The 15,960-nt window shown below is 48.3% G+C and overlaps 3 non-coding genes and 1 pseudogene across 3 annotated transcripts; all 4 read right to left on the reverse strand.

Annotated features, from left to right (window-relative positions):
• The window catches only part of LOC147267450 (uncharacterized), a 41,104-nt pseudogene extending 37,478 nt beyond the window's left edge, over positions 1 to 3,626 (reverse strand).
• trnat-agu (transfer RNA threonine (anticodon AGU)) lies at positions 136 to 209 on the reverse strand. Its single transcript has one exon. It is a non-coding gene; the product is annotated as a tRNA-Thr (tRNA).
• A 10,266-nt stretch (positions 3,627 to 13,892) lies between the features above and the next one.
• Positions 13,893 to 13,966, reverse strand: trnat-ugu (transfer RNA threonine (anticodon UGU)). The gene has a single exon. It is a non-coding gene; the product is annotated as a tRNA-Thr (tRNA).
• Positions 13,967 to 14,447: 481 nt separating this feature from the next.
• trnat-agu (transfer RNA threonine (anticodon AGU)) lies at positions 14,448 to 14,521 on the reverse strand. Its single transcript has one exon. It is a non-coding gene; the product is annotated as a tRNA-Thr (tRNA).
• Positions 14,522 to 15,960: the final 1,439 nt, after the last annotated feature.

Consider the following 15,960-nt stretch of genomic DNA (forward strand, 5'->3'; position numbering starts at 1 on the left):
AAACTGGATAAACTTTTAGTGGAAACACTAACAGGGATGCATAGTACTTGGAGCACTGGATTTACATCCCAGCGCTCGGTTCAGTCTCGGCAGCTTCAACACATGGAACCTCACAGAGACATTATTGAAGACGAAAGGCACTGCTGGGATTTGAACCCAGGATCTCCTGTTTACTAGACAGGCACTTTGACCAACTAAGCCACAGCGCCTACACAACGCCCAAAGGGAATCTCCAATTCGTTCGACTTTGGTAGAACGGCAGCTGGGATGAGTGAAACCGACTGTACCCGGACCTTTTCAGTCTTGTCTGGCATGGACAATTTGCCAACGAAACAGTTGCTCTTACCTCCTTGAAGGAACGGTAGCTAAAAAGACAGCAATGTTGATGCTTTAGGTAGGCTCGAAACACCATCCTCTCGGTTAACAGCCGAGCTCGCTGGCCGATTGCACCACAGAGACCATCGTCCACCTTGCCATCTTTACAAGAAATCAAATAATTCTGTGTTCACATAAGCCTGAGCGAAATGGTGCATTAGTCTGAAATAACAACAACAACAAAAAAAACAACAACAATAATAATAACGAGAGTGTCGAGCAAACTTTTTTTTTTTTTTTTTAAACCAGTCCTGTTCAGTCGCTGGGGCAAGCAGCATCAATGTTCCTGGTGCCTTGTTGTACTGAAGCAGTTTTATTCTGCATAGGAGGAATCTGATAAACTCCTCCTATTGCCATTCATGTTTAACTTTATTAGGAATGGTATTGGTTCATTGATAAAGCGACCGGACTGAGGCTCAGGAGTGGATAGGAAGAGAGAACAGGTATAGGATAAGGAAGACAAGGGGGAGGGGGGAGACAAAAACAACAACAGCAATAGCAGAAAACTACAACAACAACAAAAAACACAAACAAACAAACAAACAAACAAAGAAAAAGTAACAACAACAACAAAAAAAAAGAAAAAACATTGGTTGCAGAATTTCCGGTGTAGGCTTACCATTTGGTTTTACATAATTTTAAGATAAATGTCTGAGTGTGTGTTTATGGGTCAGTTGTGCGCTCCATTTGTGTATGTGTGTATACGCGTGTGTGTGTGTATGTGTATGTGTGTGTGCTACGGTTTGTCTTGGATGCTGTGCGTTGCTGGCTGTAGCTGATGTGGGGGGGCCAGGACATCGCACCCCCAGTCCAGGATAGCAGGTAGGTCAGGACCAGGCCACCAGAGCAACCAGAAACCCCCAGGACACGGGGAGCCCCAGGCCACCCATCCCCCAGGAAACAGCCACAGGCCCAACCCATGCCAGGACCCATAGGAAAGCATCGGAGCAGCAACCCCCACCCGGAAGTAACCCACAGAGAGACGGGGCAGAGATGACCCTAGTCCTGTCGGGCACCCTCCCCCCCATAGCATGAGCAGAGCCCAGGGGCACAGGGCCCCTCTGGCCCGAGACCCGACCAGAGCCCCCAAAGAGGCCCGCCAGCGGCGAGGCCGATACCCACCCACACCCCACACCCAGGCGGGGCAGCCACAGCCCACCACAACGACCAGGCCCATCGCCCCTAAACAGAGCTATCCCCCCGCCAACCCACGATCCCCATCCCCTCTACTCATCCCCTGTTCTCCCCCTCCCCCCAGAGCAGGCGGGCTTCAGGCTATAGGGCACCACCAGCCAGCCAGCCGGGACCCCCCACTCCCCCGAGAGGCCCAGCCCACCCGCCGGGGTGAGTCGAAGGCACGCACGCCCAAGACCGCCACCCCCGGACAAAACAATCATACTCTCATCTTCCTCCATACAGGGGCTGAGTACTCCATAGATGCTGATACGGTCCAGGGCACCTCAGACTTAGTGAAACCGCCAGCAAGCGATCCACCGCACAAAAGCAGGGCCCATGACCAACCCCAGCCCAACCACCACGCCGGGAAGAGGACCACCCCCCTCCCCCCAAAGAGCCCCGGCCAGGCCCCCAGGCTTGCAATGGTGCAGTTAGCAAAGGAGGCAGCACTGGACCCACTCCCTGCCCCAGCTGCCCCCCCCCCCATCCCAACAAGTGTGCAGGGTGCGTGTTGTGCATGGGAATGTAGATGTGATGATGTGGATGACTAGAATGTAGTTAAAATTGGCGGAGGCACCCAGGGCATGGGAGCCCCACCGGTTGCAGACAGCAGAGTCTCCCAGTACATCCTCATGCACTCCCCCAAGCCCTAAATGTCTACGATGTGATTAAAATTGGGGGGGCCAGCCCCTCAAGGCCTAGTGACACATAAGATGTGATGTGATGGGACAGAGAGGCAATGAGAGGGGCTGAGGAATGGGCCAGACCTGCAGGGGGCCAACTTCCAGAATGGCCCCGCTGACCACTGCGTCACCACTGCAACCAGCCGACAGGGAGTCTAGCCTTCCTGGTCCGATTGGGGTCAGATTGGAGCACCAAGGGGCACTGTCCGGAGATCTGGGCAGAGGGCCCACCACCGCGCAGTGTGAGGGCAGGGAGGGCCCAGGCCCCCAGTGCACAGCGGAACCCCCAGCCAGCAGCCTGTGGTCAGGGCCCCCAGTTCGATCAGCATCAAGGAGGTCAGCCCCCATCCCTCAGACGTCCCCCAGCATCCTCCCTTTGTCCGGAGTGGCGGTAGTCCAGGACACCGTGCCAGGGCCCAGCCTGCCCGAGGATGGGCCGAGGTTAGCAAACCCTCCCAAATGTGGGTGCGACCCCCCGGGGGAGCGGCAGGGCCCCAGGCCAGCAAGTCCCAGGCGCCAAGCAATCCACCTCTACCTCACTCTTCACCCCCTTACCTCCCTCCTCCCGTCGTCCGGGGGCAAATATGCCCCAGCCGCCACGGCAGGCCCCAGCACACCCCTCCAGTGCCCGGTGTCACGTCCCCATGGTCACGGGCATGGGGGCGTGGCATCATTTGTGACTTCCTTCCCTTCACAGGTTCGAGCTTTATGGGGCGGAGCTGCTGACTAATTGGGAGCACCTGGGCCCAGCGTCTCCCAGCTATAAAGCAGGCGGCCAACCTGGCCGGCTGGCTCTCGCTCACTCCTCCTGGCCCACGTTGGAGCAATGGTTGTGTTACTTGAGTCATGTCTTGTTTAGTTCTCTGCAGCCATCACACCGCACACATACACCCCCTGTACACTCATGCACACACTCGCACTCACCACTGACAATACTGATAACCACACTCCATTGTACGTTATGGTTTGCCTTGTGTTGATTTTGCGTTACTAATAATAAATTGTTAGTTGTGTGTCACGGTGACTCCGCGTCTCCCTCCTTCGATGTCACGATCTCTGAGCCGAGTCGTGACACCGGGGACCGTGTGACCACAGCCCCCCCACCACAGGACCCCACTGGGGGACCGGCGCGAATCCCCGGCACCAGAGCCCAGGGCCCCCGACCCCCCCATGTCAGGTGGAGGCCCCGACCCAGCCCAAGGACCCCCAACCCCCAATCCCATAGGGTGCCCCCATGCCCCCCACACCGTACCTCAACAGGCAAGACCCAAAGCCGCCCCAGAAGGCAGTAACCCCGGGCCCACGAGCCCAGCAAGCCACCGGACACCCAAGGCAGCCAGCATCCATAGCCATCCGCCCCAGGGCCGGAGCCACGAAGCCCAGCCCCCCCATCAAAACTATGTGATGGATTTAATTATCAGGGACCAGATTTGTTCGAACTCTGACGATCGACTTTCCTCCCTAGCAGACATTCTCTCCATGGAAATTTGGTCTAATTAAAGGTTTCTATATTGAGTTATGCTTAGGTTGTTCTTGGATTTCCAATTAATCAGGATGGCCTTCTTTGCGATGCTTAGAGCAGTGAGAAGCATGTAGGATTTGTTTACTTCCATATTAACATTAGTGAGGTCACCTAGCAGACAAAGTGAGTGGGAGATGGGGATGGGGTACCCTAACCACCATGATAGGTCTTTACAAACCCCCTGCCAAAAATTGTCAACAGGTGTACAAAGCCATATAGCATGCAGATAGCAGTCTGGTGAGCCAGTCGCACAATATGGACAAATGTTCGTTTGTGCGAGGCCCATCTGGAACATCCTCTGTCCTGTGTAGTGTGTTCTGTGGAGAACCTTGTAATTTATTAATTGTAGGTTACCACTGCAAATCATTCTAAATGTGTTGGAGCAGATTTGTTTCCAAAAGTTAGGGTGTGGGTTGATCGACAGATCTTTTTGGAGGAAGGAATAGAGATTATAAGTTCTGTTGTTGAAACTATTGAGTTAATTTTAGACAGTAGCTTAGGGGGTGAAATTTGGAAAAAAAAAACTGTTATTCTAGGTGGAAGCTCTAAGTCTAACTGGGTAAGGTCAAACCGTGCCTGTATTATAGATTTGAGCTGAAGATATTCCAGAAATTTGTTTTTGTTAATTCCATAATTTGCTGTAATTTGGTTAAATTCTATGAATTCTTTGTCTTGCAAGATATGCTCTAGATTTTTAATCCTTTTATTGGCCCATGCAGCAAAATGTATTGTTTTTTTTTTATTTTGCAGGATGTCAGGATTGTTCCAGATAGGTGTGAGCCTGCAAGGGGTGTTCGAGAGCCCATTGCTTTTGAGAAATTCCCTCCAGGCTATGAAGGTGTTGCTGATGCTAATGTGCTTAAAGCAGCTGTGATGCTTGATAAAAGGGCTGATAAAAGGGAGATCAGAGATTTGGATTTCTTTGCAGAATGTTTGTTCAATATCGTGCTATGCTTGGTCTAATGAGTTTGTCTTTAACCATTTTAGCATGTATTGTAATCTATTGGCCAAGTAGTAATTATAAAAATTTGGTAGTTCCAAGCCACCATAGTCTTTACTCTTTTGTAAAGTCTTTAAGCTTATACGTGGTGGCTTAGCTTTCCAGAGAAATTTTGAGATGTTAGAGTCGAGTGTTTTGAACCAAGTCCGGGGAGGTTGGGTTGGAACCATCGAGAAAACATAGTTGATTTTTGGCAAGATCATCATTTTCACTGTTGCCATTCTTCCCATAAGTGATATGGGTAGTGTGCGCCACCGGGTGAGGTCGTCTTCTATTTCTTTGATAAGGGCGGTATGATTTAGCCGTGTCAAGTCAGACAGTTTGGCAGAGATGTTGATGCCCAGGTATTTAATGTTTCCTGGCCGTAGTGGTGCGGCGAGCGTACTCTGAAAACCTGAGTTGATGGGAAGAACAGTTGACTTACTCCAATTAATTGAGTAGTCAGAAATGGTTGAGGATTTGTCAATGAGTGCTATCGTTTCAGGGAGAGATGATTGTGCATTCCGTAGAAAAAGTAATACATCATCAGCATAAAGGCTTATCTTATGGTTCACATTTGTAGTATCAATTCCCTTGATGTTGTTGTTTTGCCAGACTGCAGCTGCGAGTGGCTCTATGAATATAACAAAAAGGGAAGGGGAAAGTGGACAACCCTGTCTGGTTCCTCTTTGGAGAGAGAAGCTGTTCTGACACAAGCACTGGGAGCGCGGTAAAATGTTTTGATCCAGTTCACAAAGTTATCTCCGAACCCAAACTTTTGTAATGTGGTGAGGAGAACATTCCAATTTACCCTGTCGAATGCTTTTTCTGCATCTAAGGAGACAATTATGGCAACCTTGCTCTGACTGTTACAGTAGTCTATCAGGTTGATAAGTCTACGTGTGTAGTTGGTAGAGTGCCGTCCTTTAATAAACCTGTTCTGGTCAGGATGTATTATGTGCGGTGTTACTTTTGAGAGCCTTCTAGCTAGCGCCTTGCAGATGACTTTAATATCTGCATTTATAAGTGATATTGGACGATAGCTTGATGGAAGTGCTGGGTCTTTGTCTGGTTTAAGGAGAAGGCTAATAATCGCACGGTTCATGTCGGGTGGAAGGGTCGAGGTTTCCTGTATTTCAGTGAACATTTTGTAGAATATTGGTGCAAGCTCAGGCAAGAACTCTTTGTAGAGTTCTGCAGGAAAGCCATCCGGTCCCGGGGCTTTCTTGTTTGGCATATGTTTAAGGGCTTCTTGAAGTTCCTCAATTGAAATAGGTGACTCCAGAGCCATTATTTGGTCTTGATTTAATTTTGGCAAGTCAATTGTGCTTAGAAAGGTTTCAATGCAAGATTTGGATGGGTTAATCTCAGGTGAGTAAAGTTTTTTATAGAATTCCCTAAAAATGTAATTGATTTCTTGTGGGTCACAGGTTGTTTCCCCAGTGGAATCCTTAATGGAGGATATTGTTGTTCTTTCTTTGTTCTGTTTTAGTTGGTTCGCTAAAAATCTGCTGGATTTATTGTTATGTTCAAAGTTCTCCAAGCGTAGTCTCTGCAGCTGAAATTGTGTTTTGATGTCGAGTAAATCATTTAGTTTTAGTTTTAATTCCCTTCATTCTCTCAGTTGGTGTTCCTCTTGGGAGGCGGCATAAGTTGTCTCCAAGGCTTTAATTTTTTCATTTAATTCTGTTTCGAGAGCCTTCTCCTGTTTTTTCTTATATGAAGAGTAAGATATTATTTTGCCCCGCATGACTGCTTTTGCCGCCTGCCACAGCACACAAGCTGAGACATCAGGCTGGTCATTTATCTCACAGAATATTGTCCATTCCCTCTTGAAGAATTTAATAAAATTGGGGTCCTTGAGCAATGATGTATTAAATCTCCATTGTTTAGAAAGCGGTGTTCTAGTTTTTTTTGTGAGTGTCAGAGTGACTGGTGCATGGTCACAAATGGCAATAGGGTGAAACTTGGTGTCAAAGACATCCTTCACAATTGAGTTACTAATTAAAAAGTGGTCCAAACGAGAGTAGGAGTGGTGCACTGGCGAGTAGTAGGTGTATTCCTTAAGCGTGGGGTGGCGTGAGCCCCAAGCATTGCAAAGACCGAAATCACTCATATACTGCTTAATTATATAGTATGATTGGCAATTGCATTGACTAACTGCTCTACTGATTCTGTCCACTTGTGGGTTGAATACCAGGTTGAAGTCCCCTCCTACTATGAGTGTTGTATCTGAGTGGGCTGAAAGTGCAGTGAAGAAGCTGTGGAAGAAGGAGGGGTCATCAACATTTGGACCATATATACTGGCCATGCATACCTCTGTGTTGTGTGTGGATATGGTGACTATTACAAACCTACCTTCCGGGTCTAGGATGGTGTTTTTACAAGTGAACCTGACGTTTTTGTGAATCAGAATGGCTACGCCTCTTTGCTTGGTGTTATAACTCGCTGTGTATGTGTGCAGGAACTGTGGGCTTAACACATGATTACCTGTTTTAGGTAGATGGGTTTCCTGTAATAGGACAATGTCTGCTTGTAAATTTTGTAGGTGTGTTAAAATTTGTAGCCGTTTTTCACGTGACCCAATTCCACGTACATTCCAAGTGACAAACCCTAGTTTGTTCATATCTAAACTAATCTACTGAGTGTAAATTGTAATAAGTAGGTGAGTGAGCAAGAGAATGTGTACCTGTATCTTTGTGCATGCGTGTGTGTGTGGTGGCGCCAAAGAGGATGAGAGTGCCTGTGTGTGGCAAATGTAACAATATTATATACCTGCACTACAAACCATATAAACATCACATTTAAAAATAACATGTAAAACAAAACAACGACAGGAAAGACAAAGGGGAGACATAAATACTCACATAAATACACACTCGTGAGTAAACTCGGCATGTAGCAGTCTACCACGTGCGTTTTTATGTTTTAGGCTTAACACAGTATTGAAAGAGAAAGAAGAAAAAAAAACAGCAACGAATGAGAGAAATTGGTGTTACCTTAATCCATGACCTTAATACCGTCCTCGGCTGAATCCGGTGAGTTCCGGGTGGAGAGAGGAGACGCGCTTTAGTAGAGCCAAGGGGTGCAAATGGTTCTTCCGGGTCGTGCGGTCGACCGATCAGTCAGCTGAGCAGTTATTGTCATCGTCATCTTCCGCTTATTCCTACATATTAAGGGTCGCGGGGGGGCTGGAGCCTATCCCAGCGTCAACGGGCGAGAGGCCGGGTACACCCTGGACAGGTCGCCAGTCCATCGCAGGGCCAACATAGAGAGACTAACAACCATTCACACTCACATTCATACCTATGGTCAATTTGGTATTCAATCAGCCTAGTCCCCAATTGCATGTTTTTGGACTGTGGGAGGAAGCCGGAGTACCCGGAGAGAACCCACGCAGAGACGGGGAGAACATGCAAACTCCACACAGAAAGATCCCGTGCCCGAGCCGGGACTCGAACCCGGAACCTTCTTGCTGTGAGGCCACAGTGCTAACCACTGCACCATGTGCAGCCCCAGTTATTGTGTTCTTTTTAAATTTTTTCTTTAACTAAATGCCTTTTTTTTCGTCGTTTTCTTATCGCTGAGTACTCAGCACTTTTTACTCCTTTTATCCTTTACTCTTTTTTTTTTTTCTTCTCCCTTTCTCGTGGAGTTTCGGACTTTGCGCTACGACATGGCCCCACGGCTCAGCTACACGAGTGACTCTCTCATACAGCTGTGGCCGCAGCCCGGACTTCTACTTTTCGTCTCTGCTCCTACGGACTACTTTCCGAAGGAAATACTTCGTGGAGACTCCATAACACACCATCAGAACGCAAACCGTAAACCCAGCAAAACCAGGAGGGGATTAAAGAAGGGCGGTGTGAGAGCTAGACTCAAACGGGAGACTCACAAACAACGAGCGCTCCCGTCCATCATTCTGGCGAACGTGCGCTCTTTGCGCAACAAGCTGGACGAGCTGCAAGCCTGCGTCAACCACCAGCACGAGTTCAGAACGGCCTCCGTTCTGGCTTTTACAGAGACGTGGTTAAAGGACAACGACGGCGATGGCATGCTTCACATCGACGGCTTTTCACCACCCCTTCGTCTGGACAGAGACAGTGAGCGCACCGGTAAACAACATGGCGGCGCCGTGTGTCTGTATGTAAACAACAGCTGGTGCTCTACAGTCACTGTGAGGGAGAAGCTGTGTACTACAGACATTGAGCTCCTGGCTTTTTCCCTGCGCCCTTACTACCTCCCCAGGGAATTCCCACAGATTTTCCTCATCCTGGTTTACATTCACCCCAGAGCTGATGCAGCTAAAGCCACAGAGCACTTTACCAACACTCTACACAAACTAGAACTATTATCACCGGACTGTCCCAAGTTCCTACTGGGTGACTTTAACCACTGCTCCCCTGACAAGTCACTCAAAGGTTTCCAGCAATACATTACATGCAGCACCCGACAGGGGAAGACTCTGGACAAATGCTATGGTTCTGTACCAGATGCATTCAAAGCCCTCCCCCTCCCCCCTCTTGGCTCAGCAGACCACCACACCATCCTGCTGGCCCCTGCTTACACCCCAGTCATCAAGAGGATGAAGAAGGTCACCAGGAACATCAAGCAGTGGACAGCGGAAAGTATCTCCACTCTTCAAGGATGCTTCGAATCCACTGACTGGGACAGCCTCCTTTCTCCCTCTGATGACATCAACGACCAAGTTGACACAGTAACATCGTACATCTCCTTCTGTGTGGATAGCATCATCCCCTCAAAAACAGTCACCATCTACCCCAACAACAAACCCTGGATCACCAAGGAGCTTAAGGAAATCCTTAACAAGAAGAAGAGGATTTTCTTCACCGGCTCTGCACTAGAAAAAAAGGAGGTCAACAGGGAAGTTAAGAGGGCCATAAAAACTGCTAAGCTGGAGTACAAAAACACCGTGGAAAAGAAATTCACCACAGGGGACCTCCGCTCAGCCTGGCAGGGCCTCAAAACCATGGCCTCTGTGAACACTGCGGTCACCACCCCCAGAGCCATCCAGGTGGAGAGCAGTGACCCCTCCTCCCTCCCTGACGACCTCAACTCATTCTACACAAGGTTTGAGTCGGACAACATCATCCAGCTTGAGGAGACCAGATCTTCATTCAAACCTGGCAGCTCCGCACTCACCTTCACGACGGAGGACGTGGTGAGAGCCCTCAGGAGGACCAGGGAAAGGAGCTCACCCGGCCCCGACAACATCAGCAGCAGAGTCCTGAGGCACTGTGCGGGGCAACTAGGCAATGTTTTCCGGACCCTATTTCAACACTCCATGGACAGTCACACAGTTCCCCAGCTGTGGAAACACTCCACAGTCATCCCCATCCCCAAAAAAAACAACCCTAAGTCTCTGAACGATCTCCGCCCCGTGGCCCTCACCTCCCTGGTGATGAAGGCCATGGAGAAGATCTTGGAACAGCACATCATCAGAGCAACCGACCCCCTGATGGACCCACTCCAGTTTGCTTATCGCGCACGCAGAGTTGTCGAGGATGCAAAAATCTTCATCTTGGACTCGATCCACAAGCACCTGGAGCTTCCTAACTCCTCCACCAGACTTCTGTTCGCTGATTTCTCATCAGCATTTAACACACTGCAGTCCCACATCCTGGCCACCAAACTCTCCTCCTGCTTCCATCTGGACGACCAGCTTATACTGTGGATTCTGGACTTTCTGACCAACAGGACTCAGAAAGTTCAGGTCATCAACTCCCTTTCGGACCTCCGCTTCACCTCGACTGGCTCCTCCCAGGGCTGTGTGCACTCCCCCCTGCTCTTCATCCTCTACACAGATGACTGCCGATCCACACAGCCCAACTGCCACCTGGTGAAATATGCTGACGACACAGTTCTCCTGTCACTGCTGTTAGGCCCAGCACAACATCATGGACCCGCTCTTCAGGAGTTTGTAGAATGGTGTGACAGCTCCAAACTAGAACTGAACGTCAGCAAGACCAAAGAGATGGTGGTGACCTTCTCCAGCAAGCAGAGGGATCTGGCTTCTGCTGTCATCACCACCATCCACGGGAAGCCAGTGGAGGTGGTCGAGGAGTACAAATACCTGGGCACAATCTTTGACAACCTCCTGAACTTTTCTGCCAACACAGAGGAGATTCTCAGGAGGTGTCACCAACGACTGTTCCTCCTCAGGAAACTCAATTCCTTTGGAGTCAGCGCACCCATAATGATGACTTTCTACTACGCCTTTGTGGAAAGCATCATCACATCCTCCATAACCTGCTGGTTCCACTCCCTCAGCCTCCAGAACCGGAACAGACTGCAGCGCACTGCATCAGTGTGCTCCAAAATCATCGGCCTGCCTGTCAGAACTCTTTCACACGTTTACACACAACACACGACCATCAGGCAGCCAGGAGAGTGCGAACGAGCTGAACTGTTTCTTCAACAGGTTTAGCTCACAGCCTGCTGTCTCCTCCACACCTTCAGACCCGCACACACCCCCACTGGGCCAAACACCCCTACCCCCCCACCCCCCTCACTCCCCTGTGGTGAACTCTCCTACACAGCACCTCTCCTCCTCCACTGACAACACCAGCACCCTCCCCCTCCCCCGCATGACTGTGACTACAGACCAGGTTAGGAGACAGATGGAGAGACTCCACCAACGTAAGGCGGCAGGCCCCGACGGCATCAGCCCCAGGGTCCTGAAGACCTGTGCCAGCCAGCTGTCTCCTGTCCTGCAACACCTCTTCAACCTGAGTCTCAGTCAGGAGAGGGTACCAGCACTGTGGAAGACGTCCTGCCTGGTTCCTGTCCCTAAGAAGTCGATGCCATCGGATCTTAACAACTACCGACCAGTCGCACTGACATCACACGTGATGAAGGTGCTGGAGAGACTGGTCTTGGACCACCTGAGGCCGCAGGTGAAGATGTTTCTGGACACTCTGCAATTTGCCTACCAGCCCCACTTGGGAGTTGACGACGCAGTCATCTACCTGCTGCAGCGAGCTCATTTGCACCTGGATGGTGGTGGGAGCACTGTGAGAGTCACTTTCTTTGATTTCTCCAGTGCTTTCAACACCATCCAGCCACTGCTACTGGGGAAGAAGCTGCGAGTGATGGATGTCGATACCTCCATTGTCTCCTGGATCACTGACTACCTGACAGGCAGGCCACAGTTCATCTGTCTGGGCGGTGTCCTGTCTGATGTGGTGGTGAGTGGGACAGGAGCTCCACAGGGGACTGTGCTATCTCCTTTCCTTTTCACCTTATACACCACTGACTTTCAATACAACTCCGGGTCATGCCACCTACAGAAGTTCTCGGATGACTCGGCAGTTGTTGGGTGTATAAGAGAGGGAAGGGAGGAGGAGTACAGAGCACTGGTGGATGACTTTGTAGAGTGGGCTGGACGGAATCACCTGCAGTTGAATGTCAACAAGACCAGAGAGATGGTGATTGACTTCAGAAGGAAGAGGACAGCTTCACAACCACTGCGTCTTCTGGGAGAGGATGTGGAGGTGGTGGAGGACTATAAGTACCTGGGAGTCACCATCAACAACAGACTGGACTGGAAATCCAACACGGACACTGCATACAAGAAGGGGATGAGCAGGCTCTACTTCCTGAGGAAGCTCAGATCCTTCAACGTGTGCAGCAAGATGTTGGAGATCTTCTACCAGTCTGTTGTGGCCAGCGTACTTTTCTTCGCTGCAGCTTGTTGGGGCAGCAGCGTCGGAGCCAGGGACTCTAACAGACTTAATAAACTTATTAAGAAGGCTGGCTCCGTCATTGGCTGTAGGCAGGACACTGTGGAGGCGGTGGTGGAGAGGAGGACACTGAACAAACTGTTATCCATCATGGATAATCCTGACCACCCTCTCCACCACACACTGGACAGACAACGGAGCTCCTTTTCTAAGAGACTTTTGCAGCTTCGTTGTCGCACAGAGCGGTACAAAAAGTCATTTCTGCCGCAAGCAATAGCTCTGTACAATAGTCACATTTGGTTTGATTTGATGGTCACTTCACTGTACTTGTTTGTAAATATCCTGTACATCTCCTAACTCTTCTCATTTTGCACACTTACTTTTTGTGTAATGTACATTATTGCACATTACTCATACAAATGACAAGTTTACAGTATTTCCTTATTTAATTTTGCTCCATATTCTGGCACATTGTAGATTTTAATTTTATGGTTATTTTATTTAATTTTTGTATATTTGTATTTTTTGTACTTTTATATTGCTGCTGCAATAAGAGAATTTCCCAGTTTGGGACAAATAAAGTACCAATCTTATCTTATCTTATCTTACAGCCAACAGGCCCTGAGACAGGCAGCCAAGATCATCAAAGACCCCTCACACATACTCCACTCTGCATTTGAATGGCTCCCCTCTGGGCGACCCCTCCGCTGTGTGGCCTGCAGAACTGAGAGGAGGAAAGGCACCTTTGTCCCCAAAGCCCTTCTTCTCTTTAACTCCAGCTGCTAACACCTTCCCCACACCAACTCCCTACACACACACACCTACATACTCTCCCCGGGCTACTCGATATCCTGTCTTCACTGTTACACTGTTTATACTGATTACATTGTCTGCACTTTATTCACTCACTCCAGTCACCTTACTCTTCATTTTACATTGTGTACATACTTTATGTAGTATATTTATTGTATTTTATCTTTAATCTTATTTTTATTCTCTTATTTATTCCCACTGTCATGTCCCTTTTTTTTCTATTGATTTTTAATGTCATGCTGCTCAGTTGTACCGTACTTTAATTGCCCCTCGGGGATAAATAAAGTCATCTGAATCTCCGGATCACGAAACAACTGGCCGTTAACATACAATTTATCAACCGCGATGACAGTGCAGGATCCACTGTTGATGAACCTCTTCCTGACAGGGAACAGGCGTTTGCGGCGCTCCAGCATCTCCTTAGGGAATTGATCGTTCACGCTGAAGACCGTTCCTCTCAGCTCCCTGCCCCGGCTCTTCACCAGCTTCTTCTGCATGAAGTGTTCGAACTTCACAATGATGGGTCTGGGCCGCCAGTTCTCTGGCCCTTTTCTAGGACAGCCAGGCAACGCCTTGCTGCATGTGGGGGAATTTAAGGGGAAAGCTACAACACATGCAGACTGAGACTGCTTCAAACGCGCAGGTACCGCTGGGATTTGAACCCAGGATCTCCTGTTTACAAAACAGGCACTTTGACCAACTAAGCCACAGCGCCACGAGAGCGCGCACACGCAATTGGGATGTTCTCAAGTTTCTTTGAAAGTGATCAGAATACACAGCTCAAAAACTTGAACATCAAAATGAGGATGCCAGTTCACCATACAGTCAAAAATAAATAACAAATTAATCAAAAATGAATGCCCTGAACTCATAAGGACACACTTGGGTTTCATCGTGAGCACAATAAACAAGCATCTTTCCGCTGAAAGCCATGGACGCTCTATGTACACAAGGGTTTTATTTCTCATTTGTGGTTCTTAATTGTCAGGTGGGCTCAGCAAGACTGCTGGGGTGTTGTTAGGCTTTGAAAAACATCAGGCAGCAAGGACTAACGTGCCATGAAACTGGATAAACTTTTAGCGGAAACACTAACAGGGATGCATAGTACTTGGAGCACTGGATTTACATCCCAGCGCTCAGTTCAGTCTCGTCAGCTTCAACACATGGAACCTCACAGAGACATTATTGAAGACAAAAGGTACTGCTGGGATTTGAACCCAGGATCTCCTGTTTACTAGACAGGCACTTTGACCAACTAAGCCACAGCACCTTCAGAACTCCCAAAGGGAATCTCCAATTCTTTCGACTTTGGTAGAACGGCAGCTGGGATGAGTGAAACCGACTGTACCCGGACCTTTTCAGTCTTGTCTGGCATGGACAATCTGCCAACGAAACAGTTGCTCTTACCTCTTTGAAGGAGCGGTAGCTAAAAAGACAGCAATGTTGATGCTTTTTCAGGGAAATGATGGAAAAAACAGCACTCCTTTAAGAATTAAGACATGATGGGGGTGGAGCAGTACGATAGTATTCTTCGTTTTAAATGTTTTCGACTTCCCAGAGTTTTTGAAAATATATTTTGGGGTTCCTCCATGTACCACCTGAGGGAGCTCAAATACCACAGTACTGGAACACACCCATCAGGAACTGCCTCCTTTTGTTAGAAATAAATCATTGTATTGAATAATTTTCTACCTTCCATGAAGCCTGGACTAATTCATCCTAAATTCATAACCATTTTCTCTCCAGATTCTTCATCAATCATTAATAAATTGACTTTTCTTTTGGAATCATGTCTCTATCCTAATTTAGATATTGAACTTGCATAGCTTGGTGTAATTAGGTGTTCGTCTGAAGTTAAAATGCCTCCTTGGGCAAAATAACCCAGGTAGCATTGTTGGGTTAAGTTCTGGTTGCTCTGGTGCCCTAGTTGGCCCTGCCACAAAGATTGACCTCTCATATAATGTCCATATATTCTGGTTTGGCTTTTGTGAGGAGGGCCGCTTCTGGAATTGATGCTTTATATTTTCAGATGGAAAGAGAATTTATACCACAAAAACAGGTAAAAAGGAGGTCCAAAAATGGTAGTAGAGAGGTGTCGCTACTAAAGTGGTCAGCTAACAAAACTGAGTTTAGAGTTTCATACATTATATCACATATATGGCAAAAAGCTGCCTATGTAGGCATCCAGTAGACGCAGAGAAGCACACTCTGTATTTGGGTGAAGAATGTGTGTTTTCATGTTCTTGGTCAAGCACTGAATGTCCTTTACTCAGTTTTGGTCTCTTCTAAATGACAGAGTGCTTCCTTTTGTGTTGAAGTTTCAGATAGGAAAATCAACTCTTCATGTTGCATTGACTAAATGCACACACACACACACACACACACACACACACACACACACACACACACACACACACACACACACACACACACACACACACAAGTATGAGCAGCAGGCGGACAAGGGAAGTGGAGACCATCAAGACCAAAAGGAGCCCATCCAGCAGCTGACGTGACAGGCTATTAGTTTGACAGGAAAGTGAAGTCACATGAGTTCTTTGTGGGGGGGAAGAGTTGCTTTAACAGCCATGTAGAGGGATGTTTAAAATCATAATGCTGATGAACACTCGAAATTGAGAATTCTCCTGTATTTTAGTGCCACAGTCTTAAAGTTTTAGATCCAGTTACATTTTCTTCAATTTCAAAACC

Source organism: Aulostomus chinensis, chromosome 3 (assembly GCF_037954235.1).
Source record: "Aulostomus chinensis isolate RoL2024-O1b breed Wild chromosome 3, RoL_Achi_v1.0, whole genome shotgun sequence".
NCBI lineage: Eukaryota > Metazoa > Chordata > Actinopteri > Syngnathiformes > Aulostomidae > Aulostomus > Aulostomus chinensis.